Source organism: Mustela lutreola, chromosome 9 (genome assembly GCF_030435805.1).
Source record: "Mustela lutreola isolate mMusLut2 chromosome 9, mMusLut2.pri, whole genome shotgun sequence".
Classification (NCBI taxonomy): Eukaryota; Metazoa; Chordata; class Mammalia; order Carnivora; family Mustelidae; genus Mustela; species Mustela lutreola.
The window spans coordinates 121,976,631-122,004,572 of NC_081298.1; the positions used below are offsets into that span (position 1 = coordinate 121,976,631).

The 27,942-nt window shown below is 46.9% G+C and overlaps 1 pseudogene; it reads right to left on the reverse strand.

Moving 5' to 3' along the window:
- Window positions 1–270: 270 nt before the first annotated feature.
- Window positions 271–27,942, reverse strand: LOC131840581 (intraflagellar transport protein 172 homolog; annotated as a pseudogene).

Below are 27,942 nucleotides of genomic sequence, written 5' to 3' on the forward strand. Positions count from 1 at the left end.
GTTCATTTTAACATCTTTAAGAGGAAAAGACAAATGTCCACTTTTCCCCATGTAACAGGTGAGGCATGAAAGTTAATTGACTTTAACAGGTGTGAATTGTTCCAGAACACTTAGGTATAAGAAAGGGCAAATATAGTTTCTTGTCTACATCGAGTATAATCTGCTTTAGGTTGTCTAAAAAGCCCAGGGTCAGTTTTTCCTCCCCCAACCTTTGTATTGTATGGGAATTCTGGAGCTTTTGAAGTTTATCCCAAATGGTGGAAGCTCAGGTCCTTTTTTTAAAAACAGATTTTATTTTTATTTATTTAGAGAGAGCGTGTACACAAGCATGGGGGAGGGGCAGTGAGGGGGAGAGAGAGAAACCTCAAGTCGGTTTCCCACTGAGTATGGAGCCCAATGTGGGGCTTGATCCCATGACTCTCAGATCAGGACATGAGCCCAAATCAAGAGACATTCAACCAACTGACCCACCCAGGTGCCCAGAGGGTTAGGTCCTTAAAACCATAGGAGTAACTGTTGCTTTTCATCTTTGCCATCTGAAGGCAAAAACTGTGGCTCAGTTCCAATGTGCCAAGCTTGGTCACAGAGACCTTTGTCAAGACTCCCAGTCTACTATCTCTGAGGTCCTAGGACCAGGAGGACCTAAATCCCACGAGGCTTAGGGCCTCATTATTCCAGTGTAGCTGCAGCTGCAGCATTGTTTCCGTACCAGGAAGCCGGCTGCCTGCTCTTCTCCACCCTGGAAACACCAAATAGTAGGCCTCCGGCACAACTCAGCTTAAAATCCTCCACAGGTTTAGTCTTACATGAGGGGTGTCTTTTAGGTTCTTGCCAATTTTTTCAGCAGGCGAAACTTAACTCCTTGCTGTGGATTGGGAAAACTAAGTCCTTAAGAACCAAGGCCTGGCTCCCCTCTTTGGGGAGGGCAAACGTTCGTTGCTTTCCCGGAAGGATATATAGTGTAAATTCCTCAGTGTCACCTTGATACATAATTAATAAAATTTCTTAGTACATATATATGTAAAAATAGCTTTTTTGTCAAATACACTTTTCATTCAGGCATAACTATAAACAGCAAAATGCATACATCTTAAATGTACAGTTTGATGAGTTTTGATAAATTTATACACCTATTAACTAGCATCCCCAGTCAAGCTTATAATACTGCCATAGTCCTAGAGAGTTCCTTCATGATCCTTTCCAGTCTGTTCTCCTCCCACCCAGAGGCAATCTCTATTCTGATGTCCACAGTCATGGATTAATTTTGCCTCGTTTGAACCTTATAAAAATAGAATTATACATCCATTGGGAGATGAATGGAAAAAAATATGATGTGATATACATCTCCAATGGAATATTATTCGGCCATAAAAAAGATTGAAATCTTGCCATTTGCAACAGCACAGGTGGATCAGGAGAGTATAATGCTAAGCAAAATAAGCCAGTCAGAGAACGACAAATTCCATACGATTTCACTCATATGTGCCATTTAAGAAACAAAACAAAGGAACAAAAGAAAAAAATGAGAAAGACAAACCAAAATACAGACTCTTAGCTAGAGAAAACAGATGGTTACCAGAAGGGAGGTGGGTGGGAGGAAGAATGAAATAGGTGAAGGAGATTAAGAGTATACTATCTTTATTCTTTTGAAGATTTTTTTAAAAGATTTTATTTATTTATTTGACAGAGAGAGATCACAAGTAGGCAGAGAAGCAGGAAGAGAGAGAGGAGGAAGCTGGCTCTCTGCTGAGCAAAGAGCCCGATGCGGGGCTTGATCCCAGGACCCTGGGATCACGACCTGAGCAGAAGGCAGAGGCTTCAACCCACTGAGCCACCCAGGCGCCCCTGAAGATTATTTTTTTAAAGTAATCTTTATACCCAACATGGCAGTCAAACCTATAATCCCAAGATCAAGTGTGGCACACTCTACCAACTGAGCCAGCCAGGCACCATAAGAGTATCTTGATGAGCTCCGAGTAATCTATAGAACTGTTGAGTCACTGTATTATATACCTGAAACTGAACATAACACTGTATGTTAACTATGCAGGAGTTAAAATTTAAGAAATAAAAAAAAATTTTCCTTTTTGCATATTGCATTTCAAAAAGTCAGTTATTTTTTATAGTTAAAATGTATATAAAGTGTCTATAAAATGTAAGATAAAGTTTCAAGATGTTAATTGTAAATGATACGTTGTTGATGTGGAACCCTGTTTCCATTGGAAATATGCCTGGCCATGTGCTATGTATGTTTAATTTTAGTAGATGATACCAAACATACTCTAAAGTAATTCTACCAATTCATACTTCCATTAGTAGAGTATGAGAATTCTAGTTTCTCCACATTCTTCTTAACACTTGACAATGACCATCTTTTTAATTTTAGCTACTCTAGGTAGTATGTTTGGCATTACGTTGTGGTTTTTAATGTGCATTTCCATGTTTACTAATGATATCGAGAAACTTCTTATGTTTCTTGGTCATTTGAAAATCCTCTTTTGTGACCTTCCTGTTCAATGTTTGGGCCTATTTTTAACGGTTGCATTGTCAATCTTTTACTTACTAATTTGTAGGAACTCTTTGTGTGTGTGTGTGTGTGTAGGCACTCTTTAAATATTATGGACATGAATTGTGTGTCAGATATAGGTACTAAAAATAAATTTTCCCACTGTGGCTTATCTTTTCACTCACAGTGGTGTGCTAATGAACAGAAGTTCTTAATTTTAATGAAATCCAATGTATCAGTTTTTGCTTTTATGCTCAGGGCTTTTTTTGTCGTTTCTAATGTAAGAATTTTTTTCCTGCCCCCAGGCTGTGATAATAGTCTTCTATGTTTCTTCTAGAAGCCCACCCACCACCTTTTTTTTCATTTACATTAAAGCCTTTGATCCATCTCAAATTACTTTTTTCTGTATGGTATAAGGTAGGGATCAAAGTTCTTTTTTCCTCCCATAGAATTATCCAATCCCTCCAGGAAGGCAGGGATTGGGTAAAATTAGAGAGCCATTCAACTTGGACACAAAATTTAAGGGGCATCAAAAAGCTTAGTAAACAAGGTAATATTTAATACAATATTATTTAAAATAAAATTAATGTGGAAAATATACGATGAAAAAAATACCAAAATCTTAAAGGAATTTTGAATTTTTGAGATGGCTCATCTCAAAGGGACTGTGATGGCTCTTTATGGAAGGACTTTGAAGGCTCCTCTCAGAAAGACGGTGATGGGTTTTAGGGAAGGACTTTGATGGCTCCTCTCAATGGGGCATTGATGGCTCTTTAGAGAAGGACTTCAATGGCTCCCGTCAGAGGGACTGTGATGCCTCTTCTGAAGAAGGCTTCGGTGGCTCTTATCAGAGGACTCTGATGTCTCTTTAGAGGAAGACTTTGATGGCTTCTCTCAGAGTAACGTGATGGTTCGTCTGAGAAAGACTTTGGTGGGTCCTCTCAGAGGGACTATGATGGCTCTTTAGAGAAGGACTTTGAAAGCTCCTCTCACAGTGTCTGTGACGGCTCTTTAAGGAAGGAATTTGATGGCTCCTCTCAGAGGGACTGTGATGGATCTTCAGAGAAGGACTTTGATTGCTCCTTTCAGAGGGACTCTGATGGCTTTTTAGGGAAGGACTTTGAAGGGTCCTTTCAGAGAGACGATAATGGCTTTTTAGGGAAGGACTTCGGTGGCTCCTCTCAGAGGGACTGTGAAGGCTTTATAGGGAAGTACTTCGATGGCTCCTCTCAGAGGGACTGTGATGGCTCTTTAGGTAAGGATTTTGAAGGCTCCTCTCAGAGAGATGGTGATGGGTTTTTAGTGAAGGCCTTCAATGGCTCCTCTCAGAGGGACTGTGATGTCTCTTCTGAAGAAGGCTTCAGTGGCTCCCCTTAGAGGGACTGTGATGGCTCTTTGGAGAAGGACTTTGATGGCTCCTCTCAGAGGGCCTGTGCTGTCTTCCCTCAAAAGGGCTATGTCCTCTCAGCTCGAAAGGACTGTGATGAGTTTTCTGAAAGAGACTGCGACTGCTCCTCTCAAGGGGACTGCGACATCTCCTCTTAAAGGAACTGCGAAATATCCTCTCAGAGGGAATGTGACTTCTCCTCTCACAGGGACTCTGACGGCTCCTTTCAGAGGGACTATGATGGCTCCTCTGAGGAGGACGTTGATGGCTCCTCTCAGAGGGACTGTGATGTCTCTTCTGAAGAAGGGTTCAGTGGCTCTGCTTAGAGGGACTATGTTGTCTCTTCCAAGAAAGACTTCGATGGCTCCTCTCACAGGGACTCTAATGGCTCTTTGGAGAAGGACTTCATGGCTGCTCTCAGATAGACTGTGATGGCTCTTCTGAGGAAGATTTTGGTGACACCTCTCAGAAGAACTGTAAGGGCTTTTCGGAAGAAGGCTTCGGTGGCTCCCCTTAGAGGGTCTGTAATGTCTCATCCGAGGAAGACTTCGATGGCTCCTCTCAGAAGGACTATGATGGCTCTTGTGAAAAAGGCTTTGGTGGTTCCCCTTAAAGGGACTGTGATGTCCAAGGAAGACTTCAATGGCTCCTCTCAAGAGGGACTGTGATGTCTTCTCTGAAGAAGGCTTCAGTGGCTCCTCTTCTAAGGACTGTGATATCTCCTCCGAGGAAGATTTCAATTGCTCCTCTCAGAGGGACTGTGATGGATCTTCTGAGAAAGACTTTGGTGGCTCCTCTCAGAGGGACTGTGATGTCTCTTCTGAAGAAGGTTTCGGTGGCTCTTCTTAGAGCGACTGTGAGGAAGACTTCAGTGGCTCCTCTCACAGAAACTCTGAAGGCTCTTTAAAGGACTTCGATGGCTCCTCTCAGAGGGATTGCGATGGCTCTTCTGAGGAACACTTCAGTGGTTCCGCTCAGAGAGACTGTGATGTCTCTTCTGAGAACGACATCAGGGGCTCCTCTCAGAAGGACTCTGAGGACTCTTTAGAGGAGGACTTTGATGGCTACTCTCAGAGAGACTGTGATGGCTCTTCTGTGGAAGGATTTGGTGGCTCCTCTCAGAGAGACTGTGATGTCTCTTCTGAGAATGACGTCGGGGGCTCCTCTCAGAGGGACTCGGAGGACTCTTTAGAGAAGGACTTCGATGGCTACTCTCAGAGAGGCTGTGATGGCTCTTCTGTGGAAGGTTTTGGTGGCTCCTCTCAGAGGGACTGTGATGTTTCCTCTGAGGAAGGCTTCAATAGCTCCCCTTAGAGGGACTGTGATGTTTCTTCCAAGGAAGACTTCAATGGCTTCTCTCAGAGGGCCTGTGCTGTCTTCCCTCAAAAGGGCTATGTCCTCTCACCTCAAAAGGACTGTGATGAGTTTCCTGAAAGAGACTGCGACTGCTCCTTTCAAGGGGACTGTGACATCTGCTCTCACAGGGCGTGTGACATCTCCTCTCACAAGGACTGCAACATCATCTTTCACAGGGACTCTGACAGCTCCTTTCAGAGGGACTGTGATGGCTCCTCTGAGAAGCACTTCGATGGCTCCTCTCAGAGGGACTGTGGTGGCTCTTCTGAAGAAGGCTTCAGTGGCTCCTCTTAGAACGACTGTGATGTCTCTGCCGCAGAAGACTTCGATGGCTCCTCTCAGAGGGACTGTGATGGCTCTTCCGAGGAAGACTTCGATGGCTCCTCTCAGAGGGACTGTGATGGCTCTTCTGAGGAAGACTTCGATGGCTCCTCTCAGAGTTACTGTATGGCTCTTCCAAGGAAGACTTCAATGGCTCCTATCAGAGGGACTGTGATGGCTCTTCTGAAGAAGGTTTCATTGGTTCCGCTTAGAGGGCCTGAGATGTGTCATCCTAGGAAAAATTTAGTAGCTCCTCTCAGAGGGAAAGTGACGGCTCTCTGAAGGCAGCTTCGGTGGCTCCGCTTAGACGGACTGTGATGGCTCTTTAGAGATCGACTTCTAAGGCTCCTCTCAGAGGGACTGTGGTGGCTCCTTTCAGAGGAATTACAGGGGTTTCTCTCCCTTATGAAGTTATGGTGGTTTTGCTTCTGGGTGTGAGTTTCTCTTTAATGTGACTGTGTGAAGTTCTCTTAAGCAACCATTTAGATTTCCCCCTTGGCTTGAACTCTGGTTCCTATTTTGGAGCTCTTGGACTCCTGGCTAGAGATGTTCTTTCTGTAGGAGTTTCTCTTACCTGCTATTGTCTTTTTGAACAATAACCACAGGCTGTCCGACTGAAGTGGTTATGACAATAGCACTGCTTTAGGAAACTATGGGCTTGGGTAGTTGGGAATGTCTAAGTTGGAAAGAGCTAACTCTTTTTGGTTGTTGTGCTGATCTGTATTGCTGTATTTATATCGGAGATGCATCTTAGGGGTTTTGTGCTTGAGGGCCAGCCGGGAGAGTTCAAAAGCAAATTCAAATGAGCTGAAATGGAAGGTGTAGGTAAGGTCTGCCTACTCAGTACCTTCATTTTATAAGAGGGGGAACAGGGCAAGAGAAAACCAAAGGGTAGAGACAGGGCCAGGGGATGGAAAGGACAGATTGAGAAGACAATCCATGTGAAGTGACACAGAAGCACAGAGACATGTAAAGGAGGACGTGGGTCAGGGGACACTTGGAAAAGCCTGTGCTTCCTGCGACCAGTGGGCATAAAGGAATGGGATGGGCGCGAGGCAGGGGACCGCAGTGAGCCTCATAGCACTACTCTGCCTCAGGAGTGAGGGCTCCGGGTTCTCCACCACTTCCTCCTGAGCCTCATTTATACTAGCAGAAAAACAGTCTCTCTAAAACATTAAGACTATCCTCAGCCATCTGAGTCAATGCAGGATTACTACTGATCTTTACAACATTTGCTTAAGAAAAGCTCTTTTTGCATTTAACAGAAGCCCACTTCCGTTACTCAGAAGTCAATTACTGGCTTAGTGCACCTTAGCTTTAAAAGCTCTTCTCTCTGGGGCACCTGCCTGGTTCAGTCTGTAGAATGAATGACCCTTGATCTTGGGTTGAGTTCAAGTCGCACACTGGGTATAGTAATTACTTAAAAGGTCTTTTTAAAAAAGAAGAAAAAAAGCTGATCACTTTCCATCTTCTTAGAACAGCTAAACACTGTTCTGAGGAACAGGGGAACAGGGGCAGAGCTACTGATTCATTCCTTGCCTCTCCATCACGTTCTTCCAAGGATTTCTTCACTCCTGCCTCCATTTTCAGAAACACTTCTCAGCTATACAGCCATTTTCCTTGTCTATGTAGAGTCTCTGTCTCAAAAGGGGCCAGTGGAGAGAAGCCGTGGGGCCTCACCAGTTGTCGATGGCGTGGTCCACGGCAGCTTCCAGGAGTCCGAGCTTAGTGAGCAGTCTCACTGCGGACGCTCCTCCCAGGCTCTTTGCCCACAGATAGGCCACGTGCTTGTGGGCATCAGCTCCTCCGTGACCCTGGGCCACCTGTGAAGCAAAGCCATTTGGCAATTCTCCCACACAGGGCCACAGGGCTGCTCCCTTCCCCCGCTGACCGGACTGCAGCTTTGACAAGGGTCAGGTCTTTCTACTAGAACAGGGAGAGGGCTCAGTTTTGGGGTCTGTTAGCCTGCTCAGGGTCCAAGGATGAACTTCAGGTAGTCCACAGACCCCTCCTACCGCATGTGAAATTTTGCCTGTTGGTATGGACATTTTTCAAAGAGACCCACGACCAGTTCAGAATGCGTCACTTGAGAGTGGGGAAGAGGGACGGGCGTGTCCCCAGAGTGACCTGGACTCCTTACCCGGTAGGCCTCCTCCCAAAGCCCATTGGACCGGTCCATGTTCACTGTTGCCGTCCACTCCTGAGCCTCGAGGTAGTGATACTCGGCCTCCTGCAGTCGGCCTTCAGCCTCCAGCTCCTGGCGAAAGGAGGGTCAGGATGGGGCGAGGGGGACGTGGGGCCTGTTCGGGGAAGAGATGGCCGAGACCGGAGAAGGGCTCACCTTGCCCAGGCGTAGGTGTGTGTCACTGAGGAGATCTGGGTGGTGCTTCCCTACCAGGTGGATCATATCATCATATAGCTTGTGCTTTTTGAACATGGTGATGGCAAGATCAGGCTCTTCTACTGTCACGTAGAGCCTGGGGAGGGGAGAGACACCAGGGGTCTCCTCGACACAGATTCCCGCATCACTGCACTCTAGGCAGACGGCGCGCATCCTCAGACGCACCTCTCTCCCTGCATGCCTCCTCTGGGGCCGCGGCTCACCTTTCCGCCTCCAGGTACTTGCCCTGCTTCTTCGTCTCCTAAGCCTGGCTGATGTACAGCACCGACATGTCTTCCGGCTCATGCACTTCATCGCCAGTTGTGCAGACACACAGAGCCCCAGTAGCCTCGGGCGCGCTTCCGAGGGAAGCAGGGGGGCTGCGGAGTGGCCAGGGAAGCGCGACTCGGGGGTGACCTGTGTTCCCAGCAACTCTGAACCTTCCCAACAACCACAGGGGTTTGTGTACGGATGCTTTCCTGGTCAGTCCCTGGAATTCCAAGACCATAAGGAGCAGAGTCAGGACTATATTCTGCTCAGGCAGAAAGGCCAGAGACGCCCTGTGCTGGGGCACGTGTTCCCACTCCCGTGCTCCCGCCGTGCCCACCGGGTTCTGGGCGCAGGCAGGGAACTAAGTTGCCGCTGTGACTACAGCTTGGGGAGGGGCATTTGGGGCTCCCCAGCTCCCAAACCCTTTTGCTCGCTTCGGAATTACGGGTTTGGAACAAGGGCCTCTTCATCCTTGCCTTTCCCTGTGGCTAGGTATCCAAGCGCTCCAGACTTTTCTATTTTGGTGCTCTTTCTCAGCTTTCAAGGAGGCCGGTGAAGAGGGGACATCAGAGCCCAAGGAAAGTGGGGATGGCCCCAGAGAGGTGGAGCCCTCGGAGAACCAGGCCCCGCTCTCTACCTTGTGGGCTTGCTCCCAGCTGCCGGCCCGAGTGTACATGTCTACTGCATCTTCTGTTCGGTCTCCCTTAATGTAGAGCTCCTCCGCAATCTGTGCTCGAGACAGCAGATACAAAAGGCCGGGAGCAAGAGCGTTAGAGCAAGAGCGTTAGAGCAGCCTGCAGGGGGCAGAGCAAACCTCAGCTGGGGTGGCGGGGAGGGGACGGGTCCTTAGTCCACAACACAGAACACAACACAGAAGACAAGAGGGCTATGGTGTCTCACACCCTCTACTGTTTTGAAAACAAAAACAAAAACAAAAACAAAAAAACAGCCAAAACCAGAATGGGGACAATACAGCCAAAACCAGAATGGGGACAATACAACAGGCAGTTTAAAAGGACCGAAAAGGACCTCGTACTTTGCAACACAGGGCAATTCCACATTGGAACAGCTCCATAGGAAGAGAGCTGGAAACTCGCTTTATAGGTCTGGGAGAGGGCTCTATGTTATGTTGGAATAAAATAAGGGAAGTAAACTGCTTTCTTCTTGCTCAGGGTGGCTGGTGCTGCTGGACTCAGAAAGAAGGATTTGGTGAGGGGCCCCCACTTCCGGTTCTGGGTTCTCTTCTCATTCGGTACTGCGTTGCCTCCAGCTCCAGCAAGGGACTTTCCTCACCTCATACTCCTGCAGAGACGCATAGTGTTGGGCCCCGCGGGGATAGTATATGGTGTTCCAATAGTATTCAGGTCCGGTAGATCTAATACATAAATGGCCTTCTTCCAGGGCAGCAAGAGGCACCTTGCATCCCTGCTGCACCAAGGGATCCCCCCAGGCCTCTTCCAGTCTCATCACCTCCACTGGGAATGCCAACCGAGCCAGCTCCACCGCTGCCAGGGACAGAGAGGGCACTCAGCTAAGCCTTCCAGGGATGGGACTCCGGGAAATGGGCGACAAGTGGAGGGATGGAGAACTGAGCCGATCCACCAGAACAGGTGCACAAAATTGGTGCAGGGGGACTATTCGGGCAAGACTCTAACAGGGAAGGCTGGGTTGTCCGGGGCAGTACCTTTCATGAATGCACTGCCTTTACAGTAGCACTCCAGGGCCCGCTCTGGGTTTCGAATCTTCTCAAAGAGATCACCTGCCTGTTGACACATACCACGTGACTACAACAACAACCCTACTACACTAAGAATCAAGTAGCAACCCCCAAAGGTGGAGACTCAGCCACCAGTTCTGGGGGGCTATGCACTCCAGGACTCCCCTGGGTAGGAGGGAGCGCTGAGTCCTGGAGAGGAGGGACAGGAACAGGAAGCCAGCCATACCCTTTCATACAGCTCCCCCTTGATTAGGGCTGCAGTGATGTTTTCTACCAGCTCGGTGTTAGCTAGCAGTTCCTCCCGGGCCAGCACCAGTCGGGCAGCTTTGGCAGGGAGCCCGGCTTTGAGGTAGAGGCTGATGGCTGCTAGTCCATCCCCCTGGCTCTCCTGTAGCTCACTGGCTCGCTCCTCTTGCTATGTGTCCATCAGCCACTGGTAGTAACTCCGGCGCAGCTTCTCCAGGGCTGGGTGGCCCTGGACATGAAAGAGAGGCAAGACAAGTCACCTCCCTCCTTCCTGTGCTGCTTCCCAAGCTTCTCCAATCCCACTGTAACAACAGAAAGCCTCCTGGTCACCAACGTGCCAACTCCCAGCCCAACCCTGTTCCAGTTCCTATAGCCTCGTTGGTAAGAAGAGGCTTCGGATATTGGTGGAACTGAGCTGCGAGCACCATGGAGAAGACAGAACTGCTAGTACCTTGGCCTGAGGCACAGCGATACACTCATCCCAACGGTGCAGCTCATGCTACATATCTATAGCCTCCTCAACGGCACTCTAGGGGAACCAGGGCAGAGGAGAGAGGGACACCAAGAAGTGAGAGGAGCATCAGGGATCAGCAGGCTGTCCTCAGCCCTGGTATGATGCCAGCCCTGGGGGACTGAAAGCCTCACCCTTGACCTATGAACAAAAAACAAGCAGTGGATTTATCATGAAAGCAGAAGGAGGTTAAGCCCCAGGGCACCTCATTTGCATAGGCCCCTTCCAAGGCATTATTTCTTAAGGAGGGCTCCTCAAATTCTATCCGCTTCGGGCCCCACAAACCCTGGATTTGCCTGTGTGCACAAGCACGGCCAGGGCAGGCTCTGGGGTAGGGGGAGGCGGCAGATGGGGAGGCAGCAGACAGCTTATAAAGACATAGCTGTAAGGACTAACGCAGAGTAGAGCCAGAAGGAAGGAGTGACATTTTAGCTGCATCAACCTTTCTAGAAGCTCTCCCCCGGAGCTCTCTCCTCCCCTCAGGCTGCCTCACTCCCCCTCCCGCCCAGCTCCCCTCTTGAATCTGGCCCCTCTGCTCCCATCACCTGCTCCAAGAAGATCATCTCAGCCAGCTTGTAGTTCTTCTCCAGCACGGTTAGGCATGCTCAGACCTGGTAAAAGTCCATTCCTTCTCCACCCTGTGGGAGAGGAAGAAGGCTCTGGTTATCCTGTCAGCACTGCAGGAGCCATTCTGACTATGTGAGCTTATTAGACAGGAAGGCCACAGAGACGAGGAAGCTAAAAAACCAGAAAGCTGAAAACCTTCATGGGGCTTAAAGGATGAGGTCTGGCAAGCCATTCCAGAGCGGTCTGACTCGAAGATGGAGGTGCGCGAGCCATGGCTGGAAAGCCAGGGGTCGTGGGGCTGCGCATGAAGAGAAATCTCAGCTTGAGAGACTGAATAATTCAGGAGGATAATACTTGCATATTCCTGAGACACTTGGTCTGCAATCTCACTGGTCTCATGCAGGAATTGCTCTATGGCCCAAAGCAGAAAAGCACCTACAGGGCGGAAGCAATCATAGTAACAGCAGCATCACTGCAGGATCAGTGTGGACGCGCCGGCCCAGCAGCCGAACACTGAGCCTCGGTGAAGTGCCGTGCGCCATTTCTGCCCCTAGAGACACAAGGGGATACGGCAGCGGATGAGGGCCTCACTCTCAGGGAACTTACTTTCTGGGGGACACAAGTAGTTAGTACGCAAACAAAGATATTCCAGAGAAAGAAGAGTGAAATGGAATAGCGTGATAGTACATATAAACTGTAACGGAGGGGGCTAGTTCAGCTGGAACTCAGAGAAGGCCTATCTGAGGAGATGACATTTGTGCCAAGACCTAAGTACAAGAAAAAGTCAGTCGCGCAAGATGGGGAAAAATTATTCCAGGCTGAGATACTCAAAGGGCCCAAGGGGTGCCAGTGTGGCTGGAGACTAACGGGCACATGGGTACCTGGAAGATGAAGGGGGCAGAGGCCAAATATTGTAAGGAGTTAGGACATGCCATGGGCTGTGGATCATATACTAAGTAGAACAGTAAGCTACTGGAAGGTTTGAGCAAATAAAGGACACAATCTGATTTATGGTGTAACACATGATTTCAGCTATTGTGGGATGAATGGATGGTTGGTGTGTAAGAACAGGATCCGTGAGACTAAGAGGCTTTTGTGACACTGCAGGTAGAAGTGTGGTCTGTTCTGGGCTGGACAGTAAGAGCTTCAGGATGTGTTCTGAAGACACTGGGTCAGGGCCCTATGACGAGCTGGTCGTCTAGCTGTAGGGCCATGGGAAAGGAAGCATCCAAGAGGACTCCTGGCAAAACAGTAGCAGCTGACATTTACTGAGCACTGAGAATTCTCCTACTTTCTTCACTGCCCCTATGATTCTTCTTTACCACCCCAAGAGGTAAATGCTATCATTCCTCCCATTTACAGAGAGGAAATTGAGAAACGAAGGTTTGGAAAGGTTTACTTAACCCACGGTTATACAAGCTGTTAAATGGAGCCAGGAAACTCGAAGGAGTCTAAAATCCCAAGACTGTCCTACTAACTACACCCCATGCCGCATTCGGAAATACACTTCAACACCTGGACTGGAGGGCATGGGGGTTAAAACTCTGAAGGGGGACCTACATAGGGGAAGCAAAAGCAAAAAAAAATCTTATAAACTGGGATGGAAGAATGTTTGGAATAACTACCTGGAAGGTATTACTGGTTGTAAGGGCAGGGGACTGGTGCCTCAGCACTGGGAGGAGCCTCTCACACACACACAACCCCCACCCACCGAAAATGGCCTCTGGCCATCCTTCCTAGCTGCCCGCACCTCACTTCTGGTCTGCCTCACCTCTCCGCGATGTGGAGCTGCCTTGCCTCGAGTGCCAGTTTGCTCAAGGTTTTCCACATTGCCTCTGTTTCTGGGGTCATTTCCAGAGTCTCCAAGAAGGCTGTAGCCCTGAAGAGAGAAGGAAGGAAAGCAACAGTGCAGGCACAGCAGGGCGCAGAGGAGTACTGGCGATGGGCAGGGGTGGCGGGGCCAGTTGTCTGGCCCATCCCAGCTCCTCCAGCCTCAGAACCAGCCTCTCCCACCACCTCCCGGGGCTGTCAGCCCAGCCCCTCACCGGGTGTAGTTGCTGTCATCAATGGCCGTTCCAAACTGGATCAGGCCCTCATCCAGCATGTAGGCAACAGTCGTCACACCTTCGGTCACCATCACCTCGGTCTTCCCACCGCCCCGCTCCAGACCTACCCCATCACCCTGTAAAATTTCAGTCCCCCCACCCCACCCGAATTCCAGGTTAGTGTCTCCACCAACTCCACTGCAGAACGGACAGGCCTTACCCCCCCCAGCGCGTACACGCTGAGGGAATCCCAGTGGCCCTTGTTTGCCCGGCGTTTCGTTTCCTTCAAGCAGGTAAGAAGCCCTTATCTACACGGACGCCCTCAGCTTCCGGGACACTCAGAGCTGTGCCCGCACTAATGCCTGCAGGTAAACTGACAAAGTGGGCAACCACTTCTGCTTCCGGCTTGAGTCCTGTTAAAATACAACTTTAACCTGGGCCGTACTTTTGCATACCTTCGTTGCTTAGGTCACCTGAAGAAATCGCTAGGCTTGCTTCCTAGTCTCCCGCGGGGAGGAAAGGAAAGGAAAAGCAGGAGGGAGGGAAGAAAAGGAAGGAAGGGAAGAAGAGAAAGAAAAGGAGAAAAACAGAAAAGGGAAGGAAAACATAAAAAGGAAAAGGCCGGTAAGCTAAAACCCGAGCAGGAAAAAACAGGGGAGCAAGCGGAAAGGGTACAGTTGCCCTGATGCAAACACAGCAGCGGGTGAATAAAGCAGGGGTCCTCCAGCAGGATGAGGGGGCAATTCTGAGAATCTGTTAGTGATGAAATCTGGGATACCCTCTTCAGGAAAGGGAACTAAAGTCATTAGTCTGCCCGATTCCTGCAAAAGCAAACACTGATCATCTCTAGAGGAAAACATGCCCATGTTAGGCCCTTGGGATTCTAAAAATTATATCCAATGTAACGTCAGCCCCCCAATAAAAAAAGGTACCAACATAGAAGTTAACCACCATAAAGGAGTAAACAATAACAAGAACTACAGCACTTGTGGCCCTCCAAGGATTTCCAATATTAAAAGTAACAGTTACGGAAGAGGGGCATCTGGGTGGCTTAGTGGGTTAAGCCTCTGCCTTCGGCTCAAGTCATGATCTCAGGGTCCTGGGTTCGAGCCCCACATCGGGCTCTCTGCTTGGCAGGGAGCCTGCTTCTCCCTCTCTCTCTGCCTGCCTCTCTGCCTACAAGTGATCTCTCTCTCTCTCTCTCTCTCTCTGTCAAATAAATAAATAAAATCTTAAAAAAAATAATTACGGAAGAAACCAGTTATGGAATATGAAAGAACTGTAAAATGTTTAAAGACCTAAGAGATGGAATGAAAAATTAAGCAAGAGACAAGAGACTATAAAAAATGGCCAGGTTGTTTCGCTTCAGCAGCAAATATACTAGAAAAAATGACCAGGCAGACTAGAGAAAGAACCAAATAAAACCGTATGAAAAATTCAGTATTTGAAGTAAGAAAACTCAGTTGGTGATTTCAATAGCAGATGAGACAATGGTGAAAGTGAAACCCTGACTTGCAAGATGTTTCTTTTTTTTTCAATAATTTTTTAAAAATTGTATTTATTTATTTGACAAAGAGAGACAGAAACAGGCAAGGGGATGGGAGAGTGGGAGAGGGAGAAGCAGGCTTCCTGCTGAGCAAGGAGCCCCATGCAGGGGCTCGATCCCAGGACCCCAAGATCATGACCTGAGCCAAAGGCAGATACTTAAGGGCCAAGCCACCCAGGCACCCCTTGCAAGATGTTTCTTAAGGAATTATCCAGAATGTAGCACAGAGCGAGGAGGAAGGAAGAATAAGAGGTTATAGAAGCACAAAGACAGGACAAGAAAGGGAACACATACTAATTAGAGTTCTGAGGATGAGAAAGAGAGTTTGAAGGGCACCTGTGTGGCTCAGTGGGTTAAAGCCTCTGCCTTCGGCTCAGGTCATGATCTCAGGGTCCTGGAATCGAGCCCCACATCAGACTCTCTGCTCAGCAGGGAGCCTGCTTCCTCCTCTCTCTCTGCCTGCCTCTCTGCCTACTTGTGATCTCTCTCTGTCAAATAAATAAATAAAAATCTTTAAAAAAAAAAAAAAAGCAACAAGACAACACAAGGAGCTGTGAATAAACTTCTCAGAACTAAGAGGGTCAGTCAATGGGACGACAGTATTTGCAAAAGACTAAGAAAAACTGTCAAACTGTTCTTTCAAGAACACACCAAATAAAAACATTTTCAGATCATTCCATTTCGGTAATTTTCAGAAACGGAGTGTTCATCTTCGAAACACTTTCTCTCAAGGAGGAAACTCCAGAGCAGAGGTCAGCAATGCAAAAAGAGTGAGCAGAGAAACTGGCACCATGATGGCAAATGTAACCATATTCCAGCTGTGTAAAAGAATAACGTCTCACTTTGGGGATAAAAAAATACTGGGCAATAATGGCATAGGGGAGGTAATCAAAGTTCAGGTCCTTGTATCACTTGCCAGGGGTCAGATGCTAAATAAGTTGAAACTATTCAGAATAATTTAAGGGTATGGTAAACTTCCAAGGGAAACCACTATAGGAATCAAATGTATGACCTCCAAAGCAAAAATGTGAAAAATGTGTTTAAAAAAGGACAAAACAACCCCCAAGTGCCAAACTTAATTTCTAAAATGAGGAAAGAAAGGAGGGAAAGAAGAGATATAGAAAAAAGGCAAAAAGAACTATCACATGCTCGCTCTGTACCCACACCAGTCATCCTAGCCTAGCACAGGGGCCTCTCTTGTTTTCCCTCCCAGATTCTGGAAGGTCACTGGAATGTACGTGATGCTGGTGGGACAGGTGACTGATCTTCAGTCTGATTTTAAAAAAAGGGCTCTGAACAGCTTACAACAGAGAATCCTCACCCAGGAACTGACAGAACTGCCTCCACTATGGGGGCTCTTCCAGCCCAAGAGAACTCATTATGACCTGGTGAATTCCCAGGGCCACTGTAATAGAGAGGACAGGACACAATGTCAGGAATCTGAACAAGGACGGTTCTGGGGCCTCGCGCACTGTAGGGAAGGATGTAAGTTTTACTTGCCTACTCTAACACAGAGATGATGCGTGGTGAGCCAGAGAAAACCAAATAACCTTTGGACCTTCCTCAGGGTCCTAACTGAGTGGTGGGACACTATGTCTGAGGTCCCCTGGCACCGACGTACCCTAAGAGAGGATGTGGTGACCCTCTTGGGTGCCTCAATGTTGTACCACACACACAGGCTGTTTCGGTTCTGAGCCACCAGCACATTACCTCCTGGGACCCACTGCACGCAGGAGCAGAAGCTGAGGATCATCGTCTTAGAGCAGCTTTCGATATCGTATAGATGCAACTGTGGAAGGAAGAGGTGGACAGCGCAATCAGAGGGGGCTATGGGGTGATTTCTGATATCAACCATTTCTCTAACGAAATGTGGTGAGCTGACCAACCAGTCAGGCAGATGCTGAATTTCAAAGCTCACCAGCCTGCAATGCTCGATGTTTATGCTGACTTGGTACATCCTGACTCTGGCCTTAAGAGATGACCAAGTAAACCCAGAGCTACACCCAGAAATTTAAGTTAGGTGAAGGTCAGACTTTCGTTCTTCGAGTTTAACTCAGGGCCAGAGTTGCCAGACTGGATCACAAAAGTAAGGCCACCACGCACATTAAATGGTCTGGAAATCGGCGATGTGGCTTTCACATCACAATGAATATGAAATGAAAAATCACCAGTCTCTTTGCCCTGGAGGTGGAGCTCTTTGGTGATACCATATTGAGATCAGAGTCAATAAAGAGTTTGGGGGAGACTGTCCAGCCAGCCGTAATGCTGTGGGGTACGTGTAGCTGACGAATGCTGCAACAGGTGTGGGTAAAGTTCAGCCAGGCAAGCGGGGGTGAGGCAGTCTCACAAGGGCACAGACTTGTGAACAGTAACAGAGAAACCAGCTCCCAAATTTCCCTCTCAGCTTTGGTGCCATCACAATACCATCTTCTTAAGGTATGGGCTACAGTAACAGATGGGCTGTGATTATCAGACACAATGTTGATTCTTCTGTGCCTTTTGCTATGTTAATGGCATACTGAACCAAGAAATTATGCCCATCCTGCCCCCGCAATCCCTGGCAGCAGGTAGTACCAGATCCTCTAGGGACTACTCAATGGCTAAGGCCTTAGTAACCCTTCTTACACGAAGTTTCCGGTCCCTGAAGAGAAGCTTGGCCCCGTTTCATTAAGTTCCAGCCAATCCACATGGCTCTTGTGGCTGATGGTGCCAGTGTTGTAGCCATCAGTCAGATCCACGACAGAGTAAAGGAGACAGGGTTAAGAGGACAGATTCCACATAATCATATACAGGACACAAAGAAGCCTGCAAAAGTCTTGTCTTTGATGATTACGTTGGGCTTTAAGAATGTTATTACATCATGGGACGCCTGGGTGGCTCAGTTGGTTAAGCAGCTGCCTTCGGCTCAGGTCATGATCCCAAGTGTCCTGGGATCGAGTCCTGCATTGGGCTCCTTGCTCCGCAGGGAGTCTGCTTCTCCCTCTGACTCTGCCTTCCACTCTGTCTGCCTATGCTCGCTCTCGCTCGCTCTCTCTCTGACAAATAAATAAAAATCTTTAAAAAAAAAAGAATGTTATTACATCAGTGTAGAGTATGAGGAATATGACATAATTTTGCTAAGATGCTTACAATACTATATCTCTACTAAAATTGTAGAGATTTGTTTAACTCTGTAGCTAACTCAAAAGGTCCAGATCCATCAAAAAATGAGATTCCTGGGGCGCCTGGGTGGCTCAGTGGGTTAAGCCGCTGCCTTCGGCTCAGGTCATGATCTCAGGGTCCTGGGATCGAGTCCCGCATCGGGCTTTCTGCTCAGCAGGGAGCCTGCTTCCCTCTCTCTCTCTCTGCCTGCCTCTCCATCTACTTGTGATTTCTCTCTGTCAAATAAAAAAAAAAAATTAAAAAAAAAATGAGATTCCTCTCTGGGATCTTGGGAGTTGTCTCATAGCAGATCAGAACACATCAGAGCAATGGGCATCAGTTACTCAAGAAATCCTTTGGAAGGCAGCACTGAGCACTTTAAGGAAGAGCCCCAGTTCTAGCACAACCACGAAGAGAAAGCTGATGGATGAAATGACCTCGATGAATGTGCAAGGAGCTCCCTGCACTTTGAGTGTCAATGCTGTAAGAGCCTTGAGGGGCAAACAAATGACCTCAATGAATGTGCAAGGAGCTCCCTGCACTTTGAGTGTCAATGCTGTAAGAGCCTTGAGGGACAAAACAGAAGGAACCTCTGATTAAAGTCAGGCTGAGAGTACTGAGGATAAGTCTTTTAGTTTGGTGTGAATTTTGCAGACAATGTAAGATAGGATCACACTTAAGAACTGGCTAGGATGCTTTCAGGGAGTCTCCTGAACACGGCGCATTCACAGCTCTTATTTGTATATGTTACCGATGCGCAATGTCCCGCCGTGATCCGTGCTGAAGCTCAAGACCAAATGCCAGCTGATGTCTACAACTGGGAAGACCAACTTAAAAATAAAACTTCCTTTAATTAAAAGCCAACTTGATAAAGCCATGTTTCAATGTCTCAATTTATAAGTAGAATCACAGAATACTAGAGCTGTGGGACCCTATCTCTGTGGAAACCTTGAAATTATACACAAAATTATATGTTTATGTATATTCTTCTGGGAAAGGATCTATGATTTTTTAAAAAAGATTTTATTTATTTATTTGAGATGAAGAGAGAGAGAGACAGAGCATGAGAGGGGGGAGGGTCAGAGGGAGAAGGAGACTCCCTGTCAGGCAGGTAGCCCAAAGTGGGACTCGAGGATTACAACCGGAGTTGAAGGCAGTTGCCTAACTAACTGAGCCACCCAGGTGTCCCAGGATCTATCATTTTATTTAGATACTCAAAGGGGTCACTAACGGAAAAAGGTTAAGAGAAGAACTCTGTCATTTTATATACTATTGAAGATGAGCTCTGCGTAGTGGGATGACTTGTCCAAAGTCTCACAGCTCATTACTGCTGCTGGAACATGGGCCGCCACACTACACCATTTCCATTACAACTCAACAATTGGTTGTGAAACGTATAAATATCTTAAGAACAGACCCATATGTATTTGGAAACTTGATTTATAAGATGTGACATTATGAATCAGTGAGTACAGAACGAATTTCCAATAAACGGTTAAACATGGAAAAAGTAAAATTTGAGCCACAACCACATAATGCACAAAAATTAATTCAGGTGACAAGCAAAATCTAAAAATATTAAAATATTGGAGGGAGTAGGAAACTTTTTCTTTTTTAAAAATTTTCTTTCTGGGCGCCTGGGTGGCTCAGTGGGTTAAGCCGCTGCCTTCGGCTCAGGTCGTGATCCCAGGGTCCTGGGATCGAGTCCCGCGTCGGGCTCTCTGCTCAGCGGGGAGCCTGCTTCCTCCTCTCTCTCTCTCTGCCTGCCTCTCTGCCTACTTGTGATCTCTGTCTGTCAAATAAATAAATAAAAATTAAAAAAAAAATTTCTTTCTTTCTTTCTTTAACTCTACACCCAGCTTGGGGCTCAAACTCATGATCCTGAGATCAAGAGTCACGTGCTCCTCTGGCTCAGTCATTCAGGTGTCCCAGGGAAACTTTTTTTTTTGAAAGATTTTATTTTTTTATTTCTTTGACAGACAGAAATCACAAGTAGGCAGAGAGGCAGGCAGAGAGAGAGGGGGAAGCAGGCCCCCTGCTGAATATAGAGAGCCCAATGCGGGGCTTGATCCCAGGACCCTGGGACCATGACCTGAACCAAAGGCAGAGGCTTTAACCCACTGAGCCACCCAGGCGCCCCACCCCAGGGAAACTTCTTAACGAGACCTCAAAAATCACAAACTAGGGACACCTGGGTGGCTCAGTGGGTTAAAGCCTCTGCCTTCGGCTCAGGTCATGATCTCAGGGTCCTGAAATCGAGCCCTGCATCAGGCTCTCTATTCAGCGGGGAACCTGCTTCCTCCTCTCTCTGCCTGCCTTTCAGCCTACTTGATATCTTCATCTGTCAAATAAATGAATAAAATCTTAAAAAAAAAAAAAACTAAAAATGGGTACACAAGTAATAATAATATTATTAATAGCTAACATTTATTAAGTGCTTATTATTTGCCAGACATTAGTCTAAGTGCTTTTCATATAAGGTAGGTACGATTTTTATCCCCATTTTGTGGATGAGGAAATTGAGATACAGAAAGGTTAAGAAACTGACCTAAGATCGCACAGGTATAATTGCAGAAGTGAGGAAGTTTGACTCTAGACCCTTGTTCTTAACGACGCTATATGGATATGCTATTCTCTATACATCATAGGGAATACTGTGCTGCTCTAAATACAGTTTTCTATGCTTGAAACATTTCATGATACAGTTAATTTTTTTTTAAAGATTTTACTTATTTATTTGTCAGAGAGAGTGAGTGCACAAGCAGGAAGAGCAGAAAGCAGAGGGACAAGCAGGCTCCCTGCTGAGCAAGAAGCCTGATGTGGGACTTGATCCCAGGACTCTGGGATCATGACCTGAGCCAGAGGCAGGCTCTTAACTGACTGAGCCACCCAGGTGTCCCCAGAGTTAATTTTTTTTTTTTTTTAAAGATTTTATTTATTTATTTTACAGAGAGAGATCACAGTAGGAGAGAGGAAGGGAAGCAGGCCCCCTGCTGAGCAGAGTGCCCGATGTGGGACTCGATCCCAGGACCCTGAGATCATGACCTGAGCCGAAGGCAGCGGCTTAACCCACTGAGCCACCCAGGCGCCCCCCCAGAGTTAATTATTAATATGTAAAATAAAATCTATTTATTTATGTGAACACTTGTGAAATTCAAATAAATTTTGTCCTCACTGGCTACCAATGTCAAACTCTACAGAAAATAAGTCCCCTTCCGGTTCAAACAGTCCATTATCCTATGTCCTAAGTCTAAACAGGAAAGTTCAAAAATTTACTGATGGTTCTGCTCTACAGTTCACAATTCCTAGCCCTAAGATACATGTCTAAAGAACATGAATAATTACAGGGACAAGCTGATATGCCTAACAGTGTATCTGTATCTCTACAGCTAGACACAGACTAGCACATGTGGATTAGAACACTTCCCACATCCTCTGTGAGAGCAGGGCCATACATTTACCTGGTGCCTCTCAGATTCCTGCATTCTCCACTCTACACACCCCTGTGATATAGAAGCATCTATAAATATCTGTTTTCTTATCAAAATTATAAGAGGCTTACCTATAGCAATAGTCTTAACATCAACAAGGTAAGCCAATTTCTTATTGTCTTCCATGCCTCCTTGATGCTGCTCATTAATACGGACACTGAAACACGAAGGGTGAGGTAAGGCAGAATAACTTGGGTCATCGGGATGTTGAGCAAGGGCCCAAAGTACCATAGGGGATGAAGTTTTTAGATTAGTCTTGAGGATACAGGAGTTAGAGGTTAGAAGGGACTTCTTTGGGTTTCAAAAATTTAGAGAACCTTGTGGGGTTACCTGATGAGGTGGGGGTTCATGAATTCAGTACGCACAGAACCCAGGGTATCATGACGCCCATATTCCACCGGGGTTAGCTCTCCAGCATTGAAGATCATGCACACCTGGGGATGAAGGGACTGTCACATGGGGGGAAGTTTGCATGAGGAAGTCTGCACGGTCAACAGTAGTAGAGGGAGATGTCTCGTCAGTGCAAAGTGACCCCCACTTTTCTCTTTATTCTGTTCCTCTGCCTATCTCGCCCTCCTTTCTTTCTCTGCTCTCTCTTAGTTAGAAGGTTGACTGAGATGTGATGGTCAGTCAATCAAGCTCTACTCACATTTTCATTTCCAAAGAAATACTTCTCATTGCCACCAGATCCCTGCCAAGCCACCCGTAAAAGAGGGAGAGGACATAAGAACAATGTGGGTAAGTATCCAAGACAACTCTGAGAGAAGGACAGGGTAGGGGGCAGAGAGAAGGAGTGTAGGAAGGCCCTTATGTTCCACAAGTGGGGTGCTGTGTCACATTCTGCCCTAGGCTTCTAGGCTTCTGAGAGATGCCGTAAAAACAGTCCAACAGTGGGAATTCCCATTCCAGGATTCTAAATCTCCAGGGTCTCACTCCCAGGTCCACCAGGGCCCCAACACCAGCATCTTAGAGCTTTTCCTTAGAGACCTTCCCCCTTAGGGACCCAGGCTCCCCGGAAGTAGCAGCTCACGATGCTCCATTCCCCGCCCCTTCACCTGGGGTTCCTACCTCACTAAGGCGATTAGTGTTCAGGTCCCCCAGCAGGAGCGTGTCTGACGTGTGGGCCACCAGGTAACGTTCCTTTCCAAGGATTTTCACCTCTTCCACCTCGTAGCCATAGTGTGACTTGAGTACCACCCGGGTCCCCGATGACAGGTTCTTCACAATCACCTTGGTAAGGTACAAGTCTGAGCTCCCTGAGGCTTCCCTCAACCCCAAAGAGGGGTGAACCTGCTGTGCCCACCTCTACAGGGTTAAGCAAAGCTAGTCTCTTGTTTCCTCACCTAGCCTAGGCTATTGTTGGTAAAAATGACACCTCTCATTCACACAGTGCTTTATGATATACAAAATGTTTTCAGAGATTATCTCCTTCAATGCTAATACATAATACATACTGGGTAAAACTAATCACTCTCCTTACCTTCCAGTACCTCTTGTGAAAATCTTTGTGATTACTTTAATCGTGGTATATACTGATCATACTGTCATTTCATATACCTCTTTGCTAAAATGATCCTGATTAAGGAACAACAGAATACAGACAATTATCTTTGTATTCTCGGTCCTAACAGTGCTCATGTATAGAGAATGGACAGAAAATGAAAGAACTGGGGTGCCTGGCATGCTCAGTCGAGGAGCATGCGACTCTTGATCTCAGTTGTGGGTTTGAGCCCCATGTGGGGTGTACAGTTATTTTAAAAATAAAATCTTAAAAAAAAAAAAGAGGGGGTGCCTGGGTAGCTCAGCTAATTAAGCATCTGCCTTCGGTTCACATCATGATCTTGGGGTCTTGGGATCAGCCCCATATTCAGCCCCACGTCCGAGTGCTCCCTTTCCCTCTGGAGTTCCCCTGATCCTGTGCGGACACTCTGTCAAATAAGTGAACAAAATTATAAAAAAGAGAAAATGAAGGAACCAATGAATAATAAATGGAAGGAAAAGAGGACAGAGGGAGAGAAAACAGAAAAGTGGGCTCAGGAACTAAGAAATTACCTTGCAATGTCATACACGGTGAGTTCAGAGGCCCTAAAGCAATGTCATGCACCTGCGTAATTCTAAACTCCCCAGTTAACAACATACAGGTAATAAAGCTTTTTCTGTTTTGTTTTAGAGAGGGATGGAGACACGGGTGGGGCAGAGGGAGCGGGAAAGAGAGAATCTTCAACAGACTCCATGCCCAGCGTGGAGCCCCTCGTGGTGCTTGATCTCACAAGCCTGAGATCATGACGTGAGCTGAAATCAAGAGTCCGACACTTAAGACTGAGCCATCCAGGCGCCCCAGGTAGTAAAGTTTTAAATCAGGAAGATGGAAGTGGCGATCTCTGTACCCCTTCAATTTGGTGTTTAAATCTTTTCTTACAATAAGCTGGAAGGGCTACAGCAGGAAAGTTGCCAAAGAGTTGCGTGATACACTCTGTTCTCCAGAGCAGCTCTGCCAGGGGTTCAATTTGGCACTGTGGCAGTGTCCAGAAGGAGATTTTGGTGCAGTAGGCTATCAGCTGCTTACCTGGCTAGGTCCCACACATGTCAACTCAAACTTATTCTTGTAAATGCTTCTCCGGAGGCAGCAGTCAAACTGTTCCACTCCACCACAGAGTGTGCCCTAGAAGGGAAAGCGACAACATAAATGGTAACAGGCATCGGAAGGATATCTGGAGACACCCTTGAAACCCAAGCTCTAGAATCTAGGAAAGAGTTAGCAGTAAAAGGGCTGGCAGTTTGGGGAAGTACCAGATGGAAAGAGGTGGCACTCACAGGACGCCAGGATAGTGATGGGAGGAAACGGAGAAATCAGCCCCGCCTACAGAATTCTTTGTCTCTTTTGGCTTCCCATAAAGTGTGAATTTCTCTTTCCTGCCGTTAATGTCCTATTTTTAGGTTGAAGTCAAAAGGGAAGAAGAGAGTCTCTAGTTTCAGGGAGAGTGCTTTAGGCGAAGGCCGGATTTTTCCTAGTTTGGAGAAAGTCACCCAGGCAGAAAGGGATTACTAGTAAAATGCACCGCACAGAGTCGAGAGCCATCCCGTTTCCAGGCCAGGCAGTGACGTATATACGTTGGCAATCTCCTTGCGCTTTCCTCTTCCCAGATGCTTCTTCGAGGGCTCCAGTTGAGTACCCGAGGTCTGAAATTAAGGAGGTGGATTTCAGAAGAGATGGAGACTGAGCAAAAGGGTGGAAATGGGTGCGTAACAGAAGGCAATGAGTCTCGCTGTATTAGAGAAGAGAGGAAGTGAGAGAGAACACACATGCTAGGGAATCTCATAGGAGAGGACACAAAGGTTCAAAGGAAGGAACCTGGCCCCCAGGGCTTGCAGCAGCGGTGGTGAACTCCCACTCCTGAGGGTCAGGGCTGTAATCAAAAGTTTGTAACACGCGGGCGTTTCCATAGGCTACAATTCTGCAATCACAGCCTGCAGCCACGATGCTGTTGGTTGCCCAAGCCAAGGCATAGGGCGGGCATGGGTGGCTAACTGACTTCCCCTAAGACAGAAGTAAAGAGTTCCAGTCGCTCTGACTCTGACAGCCTCAGTCAGGGATTCTTCCTTTCTAGGAAAAATTTATACCCTGTATAAATCTTCCAACATTTTCCTACCCCAACATATCCTAATCTGTAGAACTTCACAAACTGTCTTTAGGTTTTATACTCTTACATACATATGTATGGCATACACACACACGTCTGACATTGTCTGCAAGAGGAAACCTCAAAAGGCTTGTATGTTGAGTTCTTTAGTAAACACCTATAAGGCCCCCAAAAGGGACATGTCCTACACACGGAACATACAAGTCTTTCTTCACACAAGAAATAAATTCAATTATTACATGAGTAATTTTTTTTCTTAATCTCTTTTGGATCCCAATAAAGTATGAATTTCTCTTTCCTGCCTTTAATGTCATATTTTTAGGTTGGAGTCAAAAGGGAAGAAGAGATTCTCTAGATTCAGATTCTCTAGGCTAAGTCTGGATTTCTCCTAGTTTGGAGAAAGTCACTCAGGAGAAAGGGGTTACTTTTTTTTTTTTTTTTTAAGTTTTAGTTATTTAAGTAATTTCTACACCTAATGTGGCACTCAAACTCACAACCCTGAGATCATGAGTCACATGATCCACCAACTGAGCCAGCCAGGCACCCCTCTACAAGTAATTTTTAAGGTAAGTTATTCAGATAATAGAGAATTACATCAAGTAAAACATAAACATTCCTTTTATCCCCCACCCTTTCCCTTTTCTCTCTTGAGAATGACTTTTTTAAATGATTTATACACATAAATACACTTTTTACATAGATAAGAATAATTTTCACTTTCCCCTACTCTCAGAATCCTATCCCCTCCATAACTCCTTGCCCACAAATATTAAGCTGTGGCCTCCTGAATAAAAATTCTCTCTGTGGCTGCATCCAAATGTGCACCCGGCCAGCCACCTCTATCTTAATGTTCAACCTCCCCTAAAAACGATCTTGTGTTTCTTTACCCCCAACTCACAGCATCCTTTAGTCATACCCGTGACTCTCCAGAGCCTTCATCTTCGAGGAAATACCTAACAATGGTGCCATCTGCATGACCAGAGAGAATTCCTTTCCCAGAGGAACGAAAAAAGTGAGTGAATTAAAAGGAAGAGGAAGAGGAAGAAAGAGATTACTCTGTCTCACCAAGAAATCACACTTCTATGTCAAACATTACCCTACCTGGGCTCCCTGCTACCAGTCCTCCCCATCTTCCATATTATGGTCTCCCAGTCCCGACATCCCCATCGCTTCTTCCTATGTCTCTAAGCTTGGGATACTGCTCTTCCTTACTCACTTTGTTGTCAGTGATACCACGTAAGAATCTGTCCCATAGATGGTAGATGATTTATTAGTTTTAGTGTTTGCTAAAGAAACCTGAAAATGGGAAAATGGATACAAGTCTGGTTCAGTTCCTTTCAATCCCACCCAGATCCTAAGGAAAGAAAAAGAAATAACAAAAAACCGGTCCTTCCATTTTCTCCCCCAATATATAACTTGACCCTAAGGGAGACATTTAACTGTATTTCTCTCTCCAGAACCGTTATCCCCACCCACAGCCTCTCCTGTGTTTCTCTTCCTCCTTTACCTTCCCTTCAGCCAGTCCAAAAACAATGATGTGCCGCTCTGCTGGCCACTGCAGACAGGTGACAGCACTCTGCAAGGAGGAAATCATGAAAAGGATAACCCTGTCCATGTCGCCCAGCGCACTTATAACAAACTGAACCCCCGCCACATGCCACCGCCCCAGTCGCCTACAGCGGAGAAGAGGACACAGCCAGGCTCACGGGGGAAAGCAAGGAGGAGGGGCAGCCACGCAGCACCATCCTCCATCCTCTCAGCTGGAAAGGTCAGATGGACAAGTGAAAAATGCAACTTCCGGTTACATTTACAGGTAGCCATATTGATATAGGTTTGCTCATCCAAATCTCCCCGAGACAGGTCTGAACTTTACCGTCTGGATGAATTTGTTACAGATGACTTTCTTGTCACCCCTGCCAAATAAAAAGGGAAAACACATTAAAAACACTTTCATAAAGAAAGTGCCACACGTGATGCTGGGAGAAGGGAAGAAAGACCTGATACGTTCCCTGCTCCCCCTAATGTTGCCTACCCTGCCATAAGAGCCTTGAAAGGAGGCATAAAATGGAGCCCGAGCAGTTTTAGAACAGGAACAAAGATGCTGTGTCACCAAGGGCTCCCATCACAGGTCCTCATGCTGACCTTAGGCTGATTTCCCCAGGGATGGGATCTCACAACACGAGGCAGGCACAGATAGGGAAGCAGCAACAGACTCGGGAAGGCCTTTGCTCTCCACGTCCCAGCCTGGACCATCATCTTCTCTTCTCCCCTTTCCCCAGTGAGACATTTCTTCCTGCCTTCCCCTTCTTTTCCAGGTCACCCCCACCTCCCAGTCTCTATCCTCACCAATCTTCGCCTATCTTGTACACATAGATGATGCTGTCGGTCTGTCCTATGGCAATTTTAGTGGAATCGGGAGAAAAAGCCATGGCCTTCACCATATAGCTCTTCCTGCCATACTAAGAGATAAAAAAGGAAATAAAAAAAAAAGTCATGAGCACACATGGTAGAGAAAAGAGAAGAAAAGGTGTTTGTGTGACTGTATTGAGCGTGAGAGATTTATCCTGAGAAAAGATGGGGCAGGCCATTTCCTAGGCAGATGGCTGGGGAAGTTAGTTAGGAAGTTTTCCAGATTCCTAAGACCCCATGAACAGTTTGACACACAGAGTACTCTCTTCACCTTCAAGTTAGCTGGTTTGGTGGAGAATTTCTCTCTCCGCTCCCCATGTCATCGTATAGCAACACCACTGGGTCCATTGTGCCGACCGCAAACTTGGCATTGTTCTGGGACCAAGCCATGCAGGTCAACTTTGCAGC